The sequence below is a fragment of the Ochotona princeps genome, chromosome 10 (assembly GCF_030435755.1).
Source record: "Ochotona princeps isolate mOchPri1 chromosome 10, mOchPri1.hap1, whole genome shotgun sequence".
Lineage (NCBI taxonomy): Eukaryota > Metazoa > Chordata > Mammalia > Lagomorpha > Ochotonidae > Ochotona > Ochotona princeps.
This window is the reverse complement of record NC_080841.1, coordinates 66,094,102-66,106,914: the sequence shown is the minus strand read 5'-3', so window position 1 is coordinate 66,106,914 and position 12,813 is coordinate 66,094,102. Positions and strand designations below refer to the sequence as shown.

At 46.4% G+C, this 12,813-nt stretch overlaps 1 protein-coding gene across 1 annotated transcript in view; it reads right to left on the bottom strand.

Annotated features, from left to right (window-relative positions):
* The window catches only part of LARP4B (La ribonucleoprotein 4B), a 97,701-nt gene extending 85,163 nt beyond the window's left edge, over window positions 1-12,538 (bottom strand). Inside the window, exon 1 of the mRNA XM_058669546.1 lies at window positions 12,261-12,538. The gene's annotated coding sequence lies outside the window, so the exon portion shown is untranslated. The remainder of the gene's footprint in view (window positions 1-12,260) is intronic.
* Between the last annotated feature and the right edge of the window lie 275 nt (window positions 12,539-12,813).

Below are 12,813 nucleotides of genomic sequence, written 5' to 3'. Positions count from 1 at the left end.
TGATAGCATTACAGATGGAAATTAGTTCATTAACACTCAACACTGGCCTCTTAAATATTCTTCTAAATGATTTTTTGAAAGTTAAAGTTATAGAAAAAGAGGGAGAAACTGAAGACAGAGAGATTGATCCGTCACTCACTAACTCACTCCCCCAAATGGTTGCAATGGCCAGCACTGAGCCAGGCTAAAGCCAGGACAGGAGCTTCATTCAAGTCCCCAAAGCCGGTGGCAAGGCCATCTTTTGCTGCTTTCCCAGGCTTTACCAAGGAGGTGGATGGAAGAGGAGCAGCTAAGCCATGAAGTGTCACCCATAACAGATACCAGTCTTGCAGGCAGTGATTTTTCCTGCCATGTCACAATGCCAGCTCTTGGTCCCTAAAATACTTTTCAGAAAGTTTCATTACCGGTAGGGCAGGAATATGTCTACCCTGCTCACCATTATTCACCATACATAGTACGCTAAGAGCAAAATTCCATTAAACTCATGTTTAATAATTTCTTCTTTTATGACAACAAATGTAAAAAGAGTTCCCTAGCACTTAAAACATAAAACAAAAAGTGAAATAATTTCAAGTAAAAGTCTCTGCTGCTGACATTCCAAGTGAAGAGTTAGCAGGGGAAAAAGGCAATAAAGGATCCAAACATAGTTAAATTAAAAGTGCTACGGCCCAGCAGCGTGGCCTAGCGGCTGGGGTCCTCGCCTTGAACGCTCCGGATTCCCATATGGGCCCTGGTTCTAATCCCGGCAGCCCCACTTCCCATCCAGCTCCCTGCTTGTGGCCTGGGAAAGCAGTCGAGGGCAGCCCAAAGCTTTGGGACCCTGCATCCATGTGGGAGACCCAGAAGAGGTTCTTAGTTCCTGGCTTCGGATCGGCGTAGCACTGGCCATTGCGCTCAATGGGGAGTGAATCATTGGACGGAAGATCCTCCTCTCTGTCTCTCCTCCTCTCAGTATATCTGACTTTGTAATAAAAATAAAGAAATCTTTAAAAAAAAAAAAAAGAACCAGCACCCATACAGATGCTGACATTACCGTAGAAGCTTAGCCTACTACACTACTCTGCTGGTCTCAAAACTGACAATTAGAATAAACATATTTCAAATCCCAAAATCATTAATTAAAAACCTTTAATTTTGGTCTAATATTCCCAAGAATATATATCCAAGACATAATACAACCTCTAATTTGTATATAAAGCTAGATTACAACTCAGGCCACTTGAGATTATATGTCCCTCCCAACACACAATGTGCCTGAGTCACAATAAAGCTTTTTTTTTTTTTAAGATTTTTTTTTTTTTTTTTTTGGAAAGGCAGATCTATTGAGAGGAGAGGCAAAGATCTTCCAACCGTTGGCCACAACGACCAGAGCTGAGCCAATCCAAAGCCAGGAACCAGCCCGGTGCAATAGCATACTGGTTAAGGTCCTCGCCTTGCACACAGCCGGATCCCATACAGTTGCCGGTTCTAATCCCGACGGCCCTGCTTCCCATCCAGCTCCCTGCTTGTGGCCTGGGAAAGTAATCGAGGAGGGCCCAAAGCCTTGGGACCCTGCACCCAGATGGGAGATCTGGAAGAGCTCCTGGTTTCGGATCTGGAGCGCAGATCCGCTCACTTGGGGAGTGAACCATCGGACGGAAGATCTTCTTCTTTGTCTCTCCTCCTCTCTGTATATCCACCTTTCCAATAAAAATAAATAAATCCTTAAAAAAAAAAAAAACAAAGCCAGGAACCTCCCCCCAGGTCTCCCATGGTATTGGACCATCCTCCTCTGCTTTCCCAGACCACAAGTAGGGAGCTGAACTAGAAGCAAAGCAGCCTGGACTCAAACTGGCACCTATATGGGATGCTGGCACTTGGAAGTGAGGATCAGCCAATTGAGCCAATGTGCCAGTCCTCATCACAATAAAATTTCCAAGTAAACTAACACAGTCAGTTAAAATTTAAATCAGCCATTTAAAATTTCAATCAGCTCCGATAACTTTGCATTATTAAAGCAAGGCAAGAAAAAAAAAGCAAGGCAAGAATTTGTATCAACCTTGTAGTGTGGAATATGTTCATGACATTTTCACTGTAGTGTCTGGGGATGGAGCATTGGTGTAGCATGTTAATCCCACACTTGCAGTGCCAACATCCCATATGCATGCCATTTCAAGTCTCAGCTGCTCTACTTCTTATCCAGCGCCCTGTTGGTTGCCTGCAAAAGTAGCAGAGGATGTCCCCAGTCCTTGAACCCTGCACCCACATAGGAATCCAGGAGAAATCCAGGGTCATGCCTTAAGACAGGCCCAGTTCCAGCCACTGTAGCCAATTGGGCAGTAAATCAACGGATTGAAAAATCTGTCTCCAACTTCTCTCTTCTGCCCTTAAAATAAAAATTAATAAATCTTAAAAAAAACATAAAACAAAAAACTTTCTGGGTAAAGCCTGCATCCTTTTATACTTAGAAGCATACACTTTATACTGATACCTGAATGAAGCCCTCAAATACACAGCATGATTACAGGGTTATCATTCCAAGAGTTGGGTACTATCTGCAATGGGCTAAAAACAAGAAACATCCCATTTTTTCTTGTTCCTGTTTCAGATGGTGTAAGGCAAACAGTTGCCAGGTTTGTTTCCCAAACAGTAAAGTAGGCGTTTTGAAGGATAAACAGAAAAACACAGGTTCCCAGTTCTCTGAATACTAGGTATGTGGCTGAGGGTGGGACTTACTGCAACTGAAGGCTCTCTGTGGTTAAAATCAGCAAGACATACTTGAGAATAGCAAATCGAGAGCCAGGAGGGCTCACAGTAAACCTCTGGCTCAAGTTTCAGTCCACTACCCACCTGGCACCCAGCTATTTGGGGAGCATTTGGGGAGTGAACCCATGGATGTTATATTTCTCATTGTCTGTTCCTCTCTCTCTCTGCCTTAAATTTCAAACAAAAACAAACAAAAAACCTAAAAAACAAACCCTTACTATCTATTAGCACTATATAAAATAGCAGTCCACTAAAATTCCCAAAATGACAGTGAAACACGCTTTCAGGGATTGCCATTGTGGCTCACTGCATTAAGCTGCATTCTGCAACACAAAGTCCCAGCTGCTCCTCTGCAATCCAGCTCCTGCTAAGGTGTCTGGGAGGTGGCAGAGTGGCTCAGGTGCTTGGATCCCTGCTACCCACACGGGGGACCCAGACGGAGCTCCAGATGCCCAGCAGCAGCCTTCTCCAAGCCCAGCTGTTGTGGCCCTTTGAGAACTAAAGCAGCAGATGGAAGATTTCTGTGTGTCCCGAATCTCTGTGGGGATGTATGTGTCACTCTGCCTATCAAATAAATAAAACTGAAACACACATACCCTATGGACTCAGTGTAGTAGTTCAGTGGCTAAAGTCCTCATCTTGCAGGATTCCATATGGGCACCAGTTCTAATCCCAGCAGACCTGCTTCCCATCCAGTTCCCTGCTTGTGGCCTGGGAAAGCAGTCGAGGACAGCCCAAAGGCTTGGGACCCTGCATCTGCATGGGAGACCTAGAAGACGCTCCTGGCTCCTGGCTTCAGATGGGCTTAGCTCTAGCTGTTGCAAAACCCTGGGGAGTGAATCATCGAACAGATCTTCCTCTTAGTCTCTCTTACTCTCTGTATATCTGGCTTTGTAATAAAAATGAATAAATCTTAAAAAAAAAAAAAAAAGAAACCAAAATGTATGCTGATATACAATCTCACAGCATTCTCCAGAAAAGTAGTTTACTATTAACTGGAACTGTGCCAGGTCACAGAGAATTTCCTAAAAATTCTACATATCTAAATGTTTCCACAGTTTTACTTGACACTCCTATTTTATTTTCCAAGTCTTTTTTTGTTTAGGCTTTATTCTCCTGTACTAAGTCCTGAAGGATAAATTATTTGAGATGAATTTCATCAATATATACAAAGAAGTAGAGAAAGCTGTGGGCAGCTGCAGGAAGTACACACAGGGCAACTGCACAGCACAGACCTTCACACACGGCCCTTCCCCTCCCTAGACAGTTATGAAGAAACAAACTGATTCAGCAGTTACGCACTTGCACAAGGGTCTGTGATCCAAGTGATTTGCTGAAGAGCAACCTAAACTAGCATCTATCCTGATAACAACTATCACTAGAGATACACACAGGAACCACTGAGGCGTATGACAGTGAAATCATGCAGGCAAAAGACACTTTCACATCAAGCTTCCACATGTGCAGTACTCCAGAAACACACTACACGATTCCCAAAATAGCACTAAGAACACACAAGAAAATGTTTTTATCTTTCTGGGTGTGCAGGCTTAAAAGTCCATAAAGACTCTAAGTGTACTCTTAAAGGTTTTTGAGCCCTTTGAGTACTGACAACCAACCAACCCTTGGAAATGTGTAAACACAGCGCTCCCATACTGAGATGTTCCGAAACATGAATTTGCTGATTAGTGTTTTAATAAAATCTAAAACAAATACTTTTAACAAATGCCAGCAAGTAAAAAAATAAACAAATGCTTGCAGATTCAAGGCATGTTTTTAAACTATTTTAAAGGGTATTTTAAAAACATACATGACTATGTGTAATACAAATTAAAGCGGTTCTAAGCAGGCTATTTTTTCAAACACCAAACAGTAAAAACCAGAAATAAGAGGTTTGTTCCTTCCCACATCAGCACATGCCACTCTCTCGGATAACAAAACCATTCTCTCACCCCAGCTTAACCCTTCCACTCAGAGCCTCTGGCAAAAGGCCACCCTGCTTCTTCAGGTCTCTGACTTCCCAGCACACTGAACTTGACTATTTTAGTATGAGACTCTCTACCTGCCTCAATGGACAATAAGCTCCAAAACAAAGGACAATTTATCACCTCTGCTCATCGTTCCAGGCCTAGGATTTATTCATTCAATATTTGGTGACTATTAAGTATCCAAGTACTAGTCTAAAACGTTCACAGCCTTATCAATGAAAAAAAAGAAACAAAATCCCCAACCTGTGCTTGCAACCAAACACAAGGCAGACTACACATACTATGGGGCCCGGCACAGTAGCCTAGTGGCTAAAGTCCTTGCCTGGCACGCACCAGGATCCCACATGGGCACCAGTTCTAATCCCAGCAGCCCCGCTTCCCATAAAGCTCCCTGCTTGTGGCCTGAGAAAGCAGTTGTGGACAGCCCAAAGACTTGGGATCCTGCACCCGCGGGGGAGACCCAGAAGAGGCTCCTGGCTCCTAGCTTCAGATTGGCTCAGCACCGGCCATTATGATTACTTTCGGAGTGAGTCAGCGGATGGAAGATCCTCTTCTCTCTCCTTTCTGGATATCTGAATTTGCAATAAAAATAAAATAAATCTTAAAAAACATAGTGTACTATGTTATAACATGAAAGGTAGAAAAATAGGGCAAAGGCGGAAAATAAGGAAAGCATGGCACAGGAAAAGCTATGGATAACTCTACAGCAACAGGACCACACAAAGCATGAAGCTGAGGAAACAGCAGAGCCCAAATGAGAGTGGAATATGATCTGAAACACAACCAGGCACTTTCCTAATTCCTCCTAGACCATGTCTTTCAGAAAAGTTCTTTCATCTTTGTGCTTGTAATGTCCAACCAGGTAGAAACTCCTGCCTGAGTCTTCTCTCTCCTATCAGGACTTGGTGCAAAGAGGGAATTCTGGGGCCCAGCGTGGTAACCTAGCAGCTGTGTAGTTCTCACCCTGAATGTACAGGAATCCCATATGGGCGCCAGTTCATGTCCCAGCAGCCCCTCTTCCCATCCAGCTCCCTGATTGTGGCCTGGGAAAGCATTCAAAGACAGCCCAAGGCTTGGGACCCTGCACCTGTGTGGGAGACCCGGAAGAAGCTCTACGCTCCTGGCTTCAGATAAACTCAGCTCTGGCCACTGCTGCCACTTGGGGAATGAATGAACAGATGGAAGATCTTCCTCTCTGTGTATCTGACATTCCAATAAAAATAAACAAATCTTACCAAAAAAAAAAAAAAAGAAAAAGAGGAATTCTGTTAAAAAATGGAACACTCCACTGAAGAAAACCTTTTTTTAATATTGTGACTGGTCTGGTTCAGTTAACACTGTATGCAGTTAGCCCAGCGTGATAGCACAGTGGTTTAAGTCCTCACCTTGCACATCCGGGATCTCATATGGGAGCCAGTTCTAATCCTGGCAGGCCCGCTTCCCATCCAGCTCCCTGCTTCTGGCCTGGGTAAGCAGTCGAGGACGGCCCAAAGCTTTGGGACCCTGCACCCGCGTGGGAAACCTAGAAGAAGTTCCTGTCTCCTGGCTTGGGACTGGTGCAGCACCGGCCATTGCGGTCACTTAGGGAGTGAATCATCGGATGGAAGATCTTCCTCTCTTTGTCTCTTCTCCTCTCTATATCTGACTTCCCAATAAAAAGTAAATAAATCTTTAAAAAAAAAAAAACCACTGTATGCAGTTACAAAAAAAAATCAGGCAAAATTGTGACAATATAAGGCAGAACCATGGTATAGTGGTAAAGCAGTCCCCTGCAGCACCAGCATCCCATACACGCTGGCTCAAGTCCCAATTGCTCCACTTCCAATCCATCTCCCTGCTAATGCGCCTGGGAAAGCAGCAGAGGTTGGTCCAAGTGTTTGGGTCCCTATGTCCATGTAGGACACCTGGAAGAAGCTCCTGGCTTTGGACTAGCCCAGATCTGGCAACTGCTGCCACTGGGGAATGAAGCAGCAGATGAAGCTTGATACCTTTCTCTTTCTGTCTCCCTGTAACTCTACTTTTCAAATAAATAAATCTCTTTTTAAACTGTGTAAACACAACTTTTATGCACTAAAAGAAACTTTCCAACATTTCCAAGACTCTCATTTATGCTAACAGAAACATGCAAATAGTCATACATGATGAGCAAACAATTTCTCTAAAACTGCAGTGGCAGATATTTTTAGGCATTCTTTTCTCTCTGTAGCTGATCTAATTTTACTAAACATCTACAGTGTACTAGGTCCTGCCATGAGCAAAGAACTTAAAAACATAAAAAGCAGGATCTCACCAAAACGGAACTTAATTTTGTGCTAGACAAGTTGAAGGTACAGAGTAGGCCCAGCATGATAGCACAGCGGCTGAAGTCCTTGCCTTGAATGCACCAGGATCCAGTACCGGAGCCAATTCTAATCCTGGTGGCCCCACTTCCCATCCAGCTCCCTGCTTGTGGCCTGAGAAAGCAGTCAAGGACGACCCAAGGCCTTGGGACCCTGCACCCGCGTATGAGACCTGGATGAAGCTCCAGGCTCCTGGCTTCGGATTGGCTCAGCTCCAGCCGTTGTGGCTGCCTAGGGACAGAATCATCAGATGAAAGATCTTCCTCTCTTCTCCTCCTCTCTGCATATGTGAATTTGCAATTAAAAAAAAAAAGAGAGTGCCAGGAAAACCAAGAAGACTACAGCACAACCTCAGCAATCAAGGTGATTACTGAAGAACTTATGAAATGTCCTTCTAAGAACAGGTTGGAAGCTACGTAAAAATGCTTTAAACTTTTAAGATTTATTTACTTTTCTTGGAAAGACAGATATACAGAGAGGAGGAGAGACAAAAAGAGCTTTCGTCCGATGACTCACTCCCCAAGCGACCACAACAGCCAGAGCTGCACCAATCCAAAGCCAGGAGCCAGGAGTTTCTTCCATGTCTCCCACACAGGTGCAGGGTCCCAAAGCCTTGGGTCGGTCTCGACCGTTCTCCCAGGTCACAAATAGACAGCTTGATGGGAAGCGGGGAGGCCAGCATTGCAACTAGCAACTATATTGGATCCCAGCACGTCCAAGGCAAGGACTTTAGCCACTAGGCTACTGCACCAGGCCTCTGTTTTTAAAATTTAAGGAGGAGGAGGAAATTTGTGGGTGGGAGAAAGACAGGGGTAAGGAGCAGCGTTCAGCTGAATGGTAGACAGACAATGAGGATGCAGAACAGGCAGTCGTGCGGTATGCTAGAGTCAGGACCTGGGCAGTCCTCATCAGTCTGTTTTCCTAAAAAAACAAGTTTAGGGCCCAGCATGATGATTCGTTGGCTAAACTTGCCTTGCAAGGTTCGGCTTCGCATATGGGCTCCGGTTTATGTGCCAGCTGTTCCATTTCCCATCCAGCTCCCTGCTTGTGGCCTGGGAAAACAGCAGAGAACAGCCCAAAGCCTTGGGACCTTGCACCGCATGGGAGACCTGGATGAAAGTCCAGGCTACTGGCTTCAGATCCATTCAGCTCTGGCCACTGCAGCCACTTGGAGAATGTACACTAGCAAACGGAAGGTCTTTCCCTCCTTCTCTGTGTAAATCTGCCTTTCCAGTAAAAGTAAATAAATCTCTTTTAAAAATTAAATTTATTAATCAGCTTATAAAGCAAAGAAATATCTTCCATCTTTTGGTTCACTCCTCAAATCCCTGCAACAGACAGTGATCAGGCTGCATGCCAGAGTCTGGAACTCAATCCTGATCTGCCACAGGGCTGGCAGGAGCCCACCTACTGCAACCATTACCTGCTGCCTCCCAGGGAAGGAGAGCCAGGACTTGAACCCAAGGACTCCAATAGGGGATGAGGTAACCCTGATCAGTGTCTAAAAAGAGCCAAGCAATAGTAGCTTCTGGCTATAATGTGAGCACAATGATTTGTGTGAATGACAGTGTAACTTCAGAATTTATATACATCAAACTTGATGAATATCATTTTCATTGCAGACAGTCTCAAAGGTTCTTGATTATCAAGTACTCCCTAAAAAACAGAACAGCATGCTTTTAAGCTTCGGTTAAGTATGAGATAGTTTCATTATCAGAAAGCATGCTATGGCACAAGTCTCACCAGCACGTGCAAAAGGCCTGACACGCAAAAAAGAACAGGACGATGACAGAACACATAAAATGCACAGCATCAACTGTGTAAATCCTTGTGAATAAAGCAGGAATTGTGACAGATCCAGCAGAAAAAAGTGACAAGACAGAGTTTCAAAGGCACTGAAAGGGACAAAAGGCCTGTGCATGAGGTGGGAGGGGCCAAGGAAAAGGAAAAGCAGCAGCTGAATTAAAATGTTCCCCGTTTTTTAAGAAGACACTTACATGCCAGAAAAACAAAGTATTAGAATGCTAAGGGAAATTTTTTTTCCAGGCTGGAATGTATCTCCCCTCTCTTCTTAAGAGAACTGAAACGGCTTTCTACTGCATAATTCCATACTGTAATCAAAAATAATTTTATTCTAATGAAGATATCACCAGGAGAAATACAGTGGTCCCAAAGATAGCAACCAAAAATAATAATTCAGAGAAAAAATTTTAAATTGCACCAAACTTTCATCCTGGTCGCACCCTCTCAGGAGGTGGTGCAGCATTTACTTAACTCTGTAAGATTTACCAGAACAATACGAACTCTTCACATGAATCAGGCTCTGCAACAGAGCACAAACAAGAAAACCCCTGTAAGCCGTGGCCATTTTTAACTATGTATTTTCCATAACTACAACTTCAGTGTGCAAGTTTTTTCTTCTCCCTACCAGAAAAAAAGTAGTGGTAGTTTTACAAAACAAATTACAGAACCATATTGCTCAAACTTTATGCACTTACCAATCTGAAAAGAGTTTCCTTAAATGTGAAGTCTACCAGAGCACAGCATGTACTCACGAAAGCACTTTTAAAACTTACACCAATAACACTAAGAACAAATTATATTTCTACACATTTTTACAATTTCAAAAGACCATCACAAACACAACTCAGCACTAAAGCTGGAAGGTCCGGATGCTAATCCTTGCTGCCACTACTTCGATGGAGAATGTGAATGCCAGCAGGACTTACAGCAACAGCAAAACAAACTGGTGAGCTACTTCTTGGTTAGTAACTCTCACTACAAAACTGTAAACGCTGTGGCAAATCCATTCCTTCCGATCCCCTAACTGCACTTCAGCATTCTAAGATTATGTTTTACAATATTTGAAGATTACTTCATAAAAAGCAAATGACTAGGTAATTTGTTTCCACAGAGTTTAAGTATTTGTCAAACTTTCTGCATATGCTCGAAAATTAAATTCAAAAACCAATCTCAAGGAATAGCAAATAAACTCAAATTTATACTGAAATTTGCTACCATGTCTGCTTCTCTTCTTACATCAACAATATGAGTATTAGGCAATTTTGTATTCCTAATCATCATCTATTTATTAGTCCTCAAACAGTAACTCGTGTCTCCAAATACTCATTATTCTCACAACTTATTTTCTCTGGGACCAGATACATGTGATCAAGAAAAAATAAGAAAAAGCTCTGCTAATAAATTAAAATGATACAAGGTAGGATGTTAAACATTGTAACTCATAAATAGTAAAACTAGCAAAGCCAGGCCACACCTCAGGGTCGGTTACAACAGTTCTAGAAGGTAATACCATCATCATCCTCCTTTCACACGATCAGAAAACTCAGGTTAAACCCTCATGAATACAATGATACGCCTGCCTTTCCTGTAAATAAGTCAACTCAACTCATTAACTTGTCAAAATACAGAGTGAAATTTATTTCTAACCAATACTAGTTTCAAAGGAAGTACACAAATCAGATTTACGGCCGAATAATCAACTTGCTACTGGGATGCCTTTCAGAGAGCACTTGAGTAACTCAAGCAAACCTCAGCGAAGCTTGATTACAAAACTGCGTCTCTGTATGTTAAACACAGAGAAAAACTGGAAAGCCACACCATTTCAATTTCTGTAAATAACCCTGACTGTAAAGCAGGGGACGCTAGGCAGGTGGGGGAAGTATGGACACTGCACATTGAATATGCTACCTGCCCTCCACAGATAAAACGAGCAGCACAACCCTCCCCTCTTGCGGTCTTCGCAAATTACAACTAAGCACCATCTTCCAGTGCATTTTAAATACTCATCACAAAAATGAGTGCAGCTAAACATTCTTAGGAAAAAAAAAAAAAACTTCCAGAAGCAATAATAGAGCGTATGTTTAAGTGACAACGTTCACCTTTGGGTCACTATTTTGTTATCGTGTGTGCTGAAAACCATTACACTTCATGGTGACACAAACTGCAGGGCACAGGCAAGGGAAATCACACCATTCCCTACCCCCACCCCCAGTTATCCAAAACTTCGCATTTCCACTTCACGGTAACCTTATGGTGCTACCAGTGTAAGAGTCTGAAACAGGAGCAAGATACAGAGTTTTCTAGCGTGAACACACTGAGCGAGAGCAGCAAACAGGCCGGCCGAAGGCTGACTGCTGCAGCCAGAGACGGTTTTCCACAGGTTATTTTCTCGAGTTACATCTCAGCCGAAATTTAAGGGCGTTTGACATTAAAAGGATAAGGGAGAGTGAGATCACATCACCCAAAGTTGCAAAAACACGAAGGGGGTGAATAACGCCTTAGCCTATGCGCTGCTCTAGTGAGCCTGCCAGAATAACGCTGTAAAAGTTCCGACTGGACACCACTGACAAGCAGGTGCCCAAACGCTTCGGACCGCCTACTCAGCCGCCACTGTGCCCCAGGCCCGCGACCGGCAACCGGGAAACCTTCACACGGACTTTTTTTTTTTTAATTTGAGACTGCTCCCGATCTCTGCCTCGATTCAAATCCCAGCAAAAAGGGAAAGGGGAGCATTCCAAGCATACACACTTGAACAAGAGCCCCAACTTCCTGGTTCTAAAGGAATGCGCTGCCCCAGTGACCTATCCCTGCCCGGGCACCCCCGGCGGGGCCAAGGGGGGCGAGGCCCGCCGCCGCACTGCGGGTCCCCGCGGCTGGCCCGACCTGGGGGCGCTCGCGGCCCGCGCCCCCAGCCCCTGGTCCTCGGGCTGCTGCACCGGCTGGGCCTCGGAGGGCGACCCCCTGGCACGGCCAGGACCCCGGGCCCTAGTCGGGGTGGGGGTGGGGAGGGTCTTCCTGGGCCTGGCCTCCCTCCAGGCTCCATTCGGTCCCCTCAAACCCCTGGCCTTGCCAACTCTTGCTTCCCTCCCCCCCTTCTCCGGCCTTTCGGTCCTGCTGCTTCTCCCCGACCCCAGCTCGGGGTCCCCGACACCGACACCCACACGCTCACACACACTCACCCCGACTCCCCCCCGACCCCGGCCCGGACCCCACACGGGTAGGTGGCTCCCCCTCCCCGACCCCGGGCCCTGCCCTGCCAGCCGCGGGGCCGCGTCCCTCCGGGAAGATGGCGGCCCAGTGACAGGCGGGCGCGGGGCGCGGGTCCGAGCGCAAGCCGGGGGCCGGCCGAGCCGCTCCGCCGACGACCAGAGGAGGCCCCGCTCACCTGTCAGCGCCGCCCGCCCCGCCCGACCGGCCGCCCGCGAGCTCCTCGCCGCAGTCCCGGTGCCCGGCGGCCGCGCCACACACGCGGGGACGGCCGAGGAGGGAGACGGCAGGAAGAGGCGGCGCGGCCGGGCCGGGCCGGACGCAGGGACGAAGGGCGGGCGCGGGCTGGCGGAGGCGGCGGCCGATGATTCCCCTTTCGGGCCCGAAAATATCTCAACCTCGAGACTCCGGATCCCCAACGCTCCTTCCCGTTCGCATGAGAACACACAGCTCCCACTTCCGGGGCCCTGAGGAAGTCCCACCCCCGCGCGCCCCCGCGCCCCTGCCCTCGCGCACTCACCAGCCGGGCCCGCCGACTGGCGCTCGGGGCCCGGGAGAGCCTCACGTCTTGACGGAGCGCCACTCTGATTGGAGGAGCCGGGCGCCCGCCCCGCCCCGCCGCTTCCCCCGGCCTCTCGGCGCTCTCCCTTCTGGCGGCACCTGTGATTGGCGCGTGCGCGCACGCCGCCACACCACGCCCCACGCACAGCGAAGGCTCCGGCCCACGCACT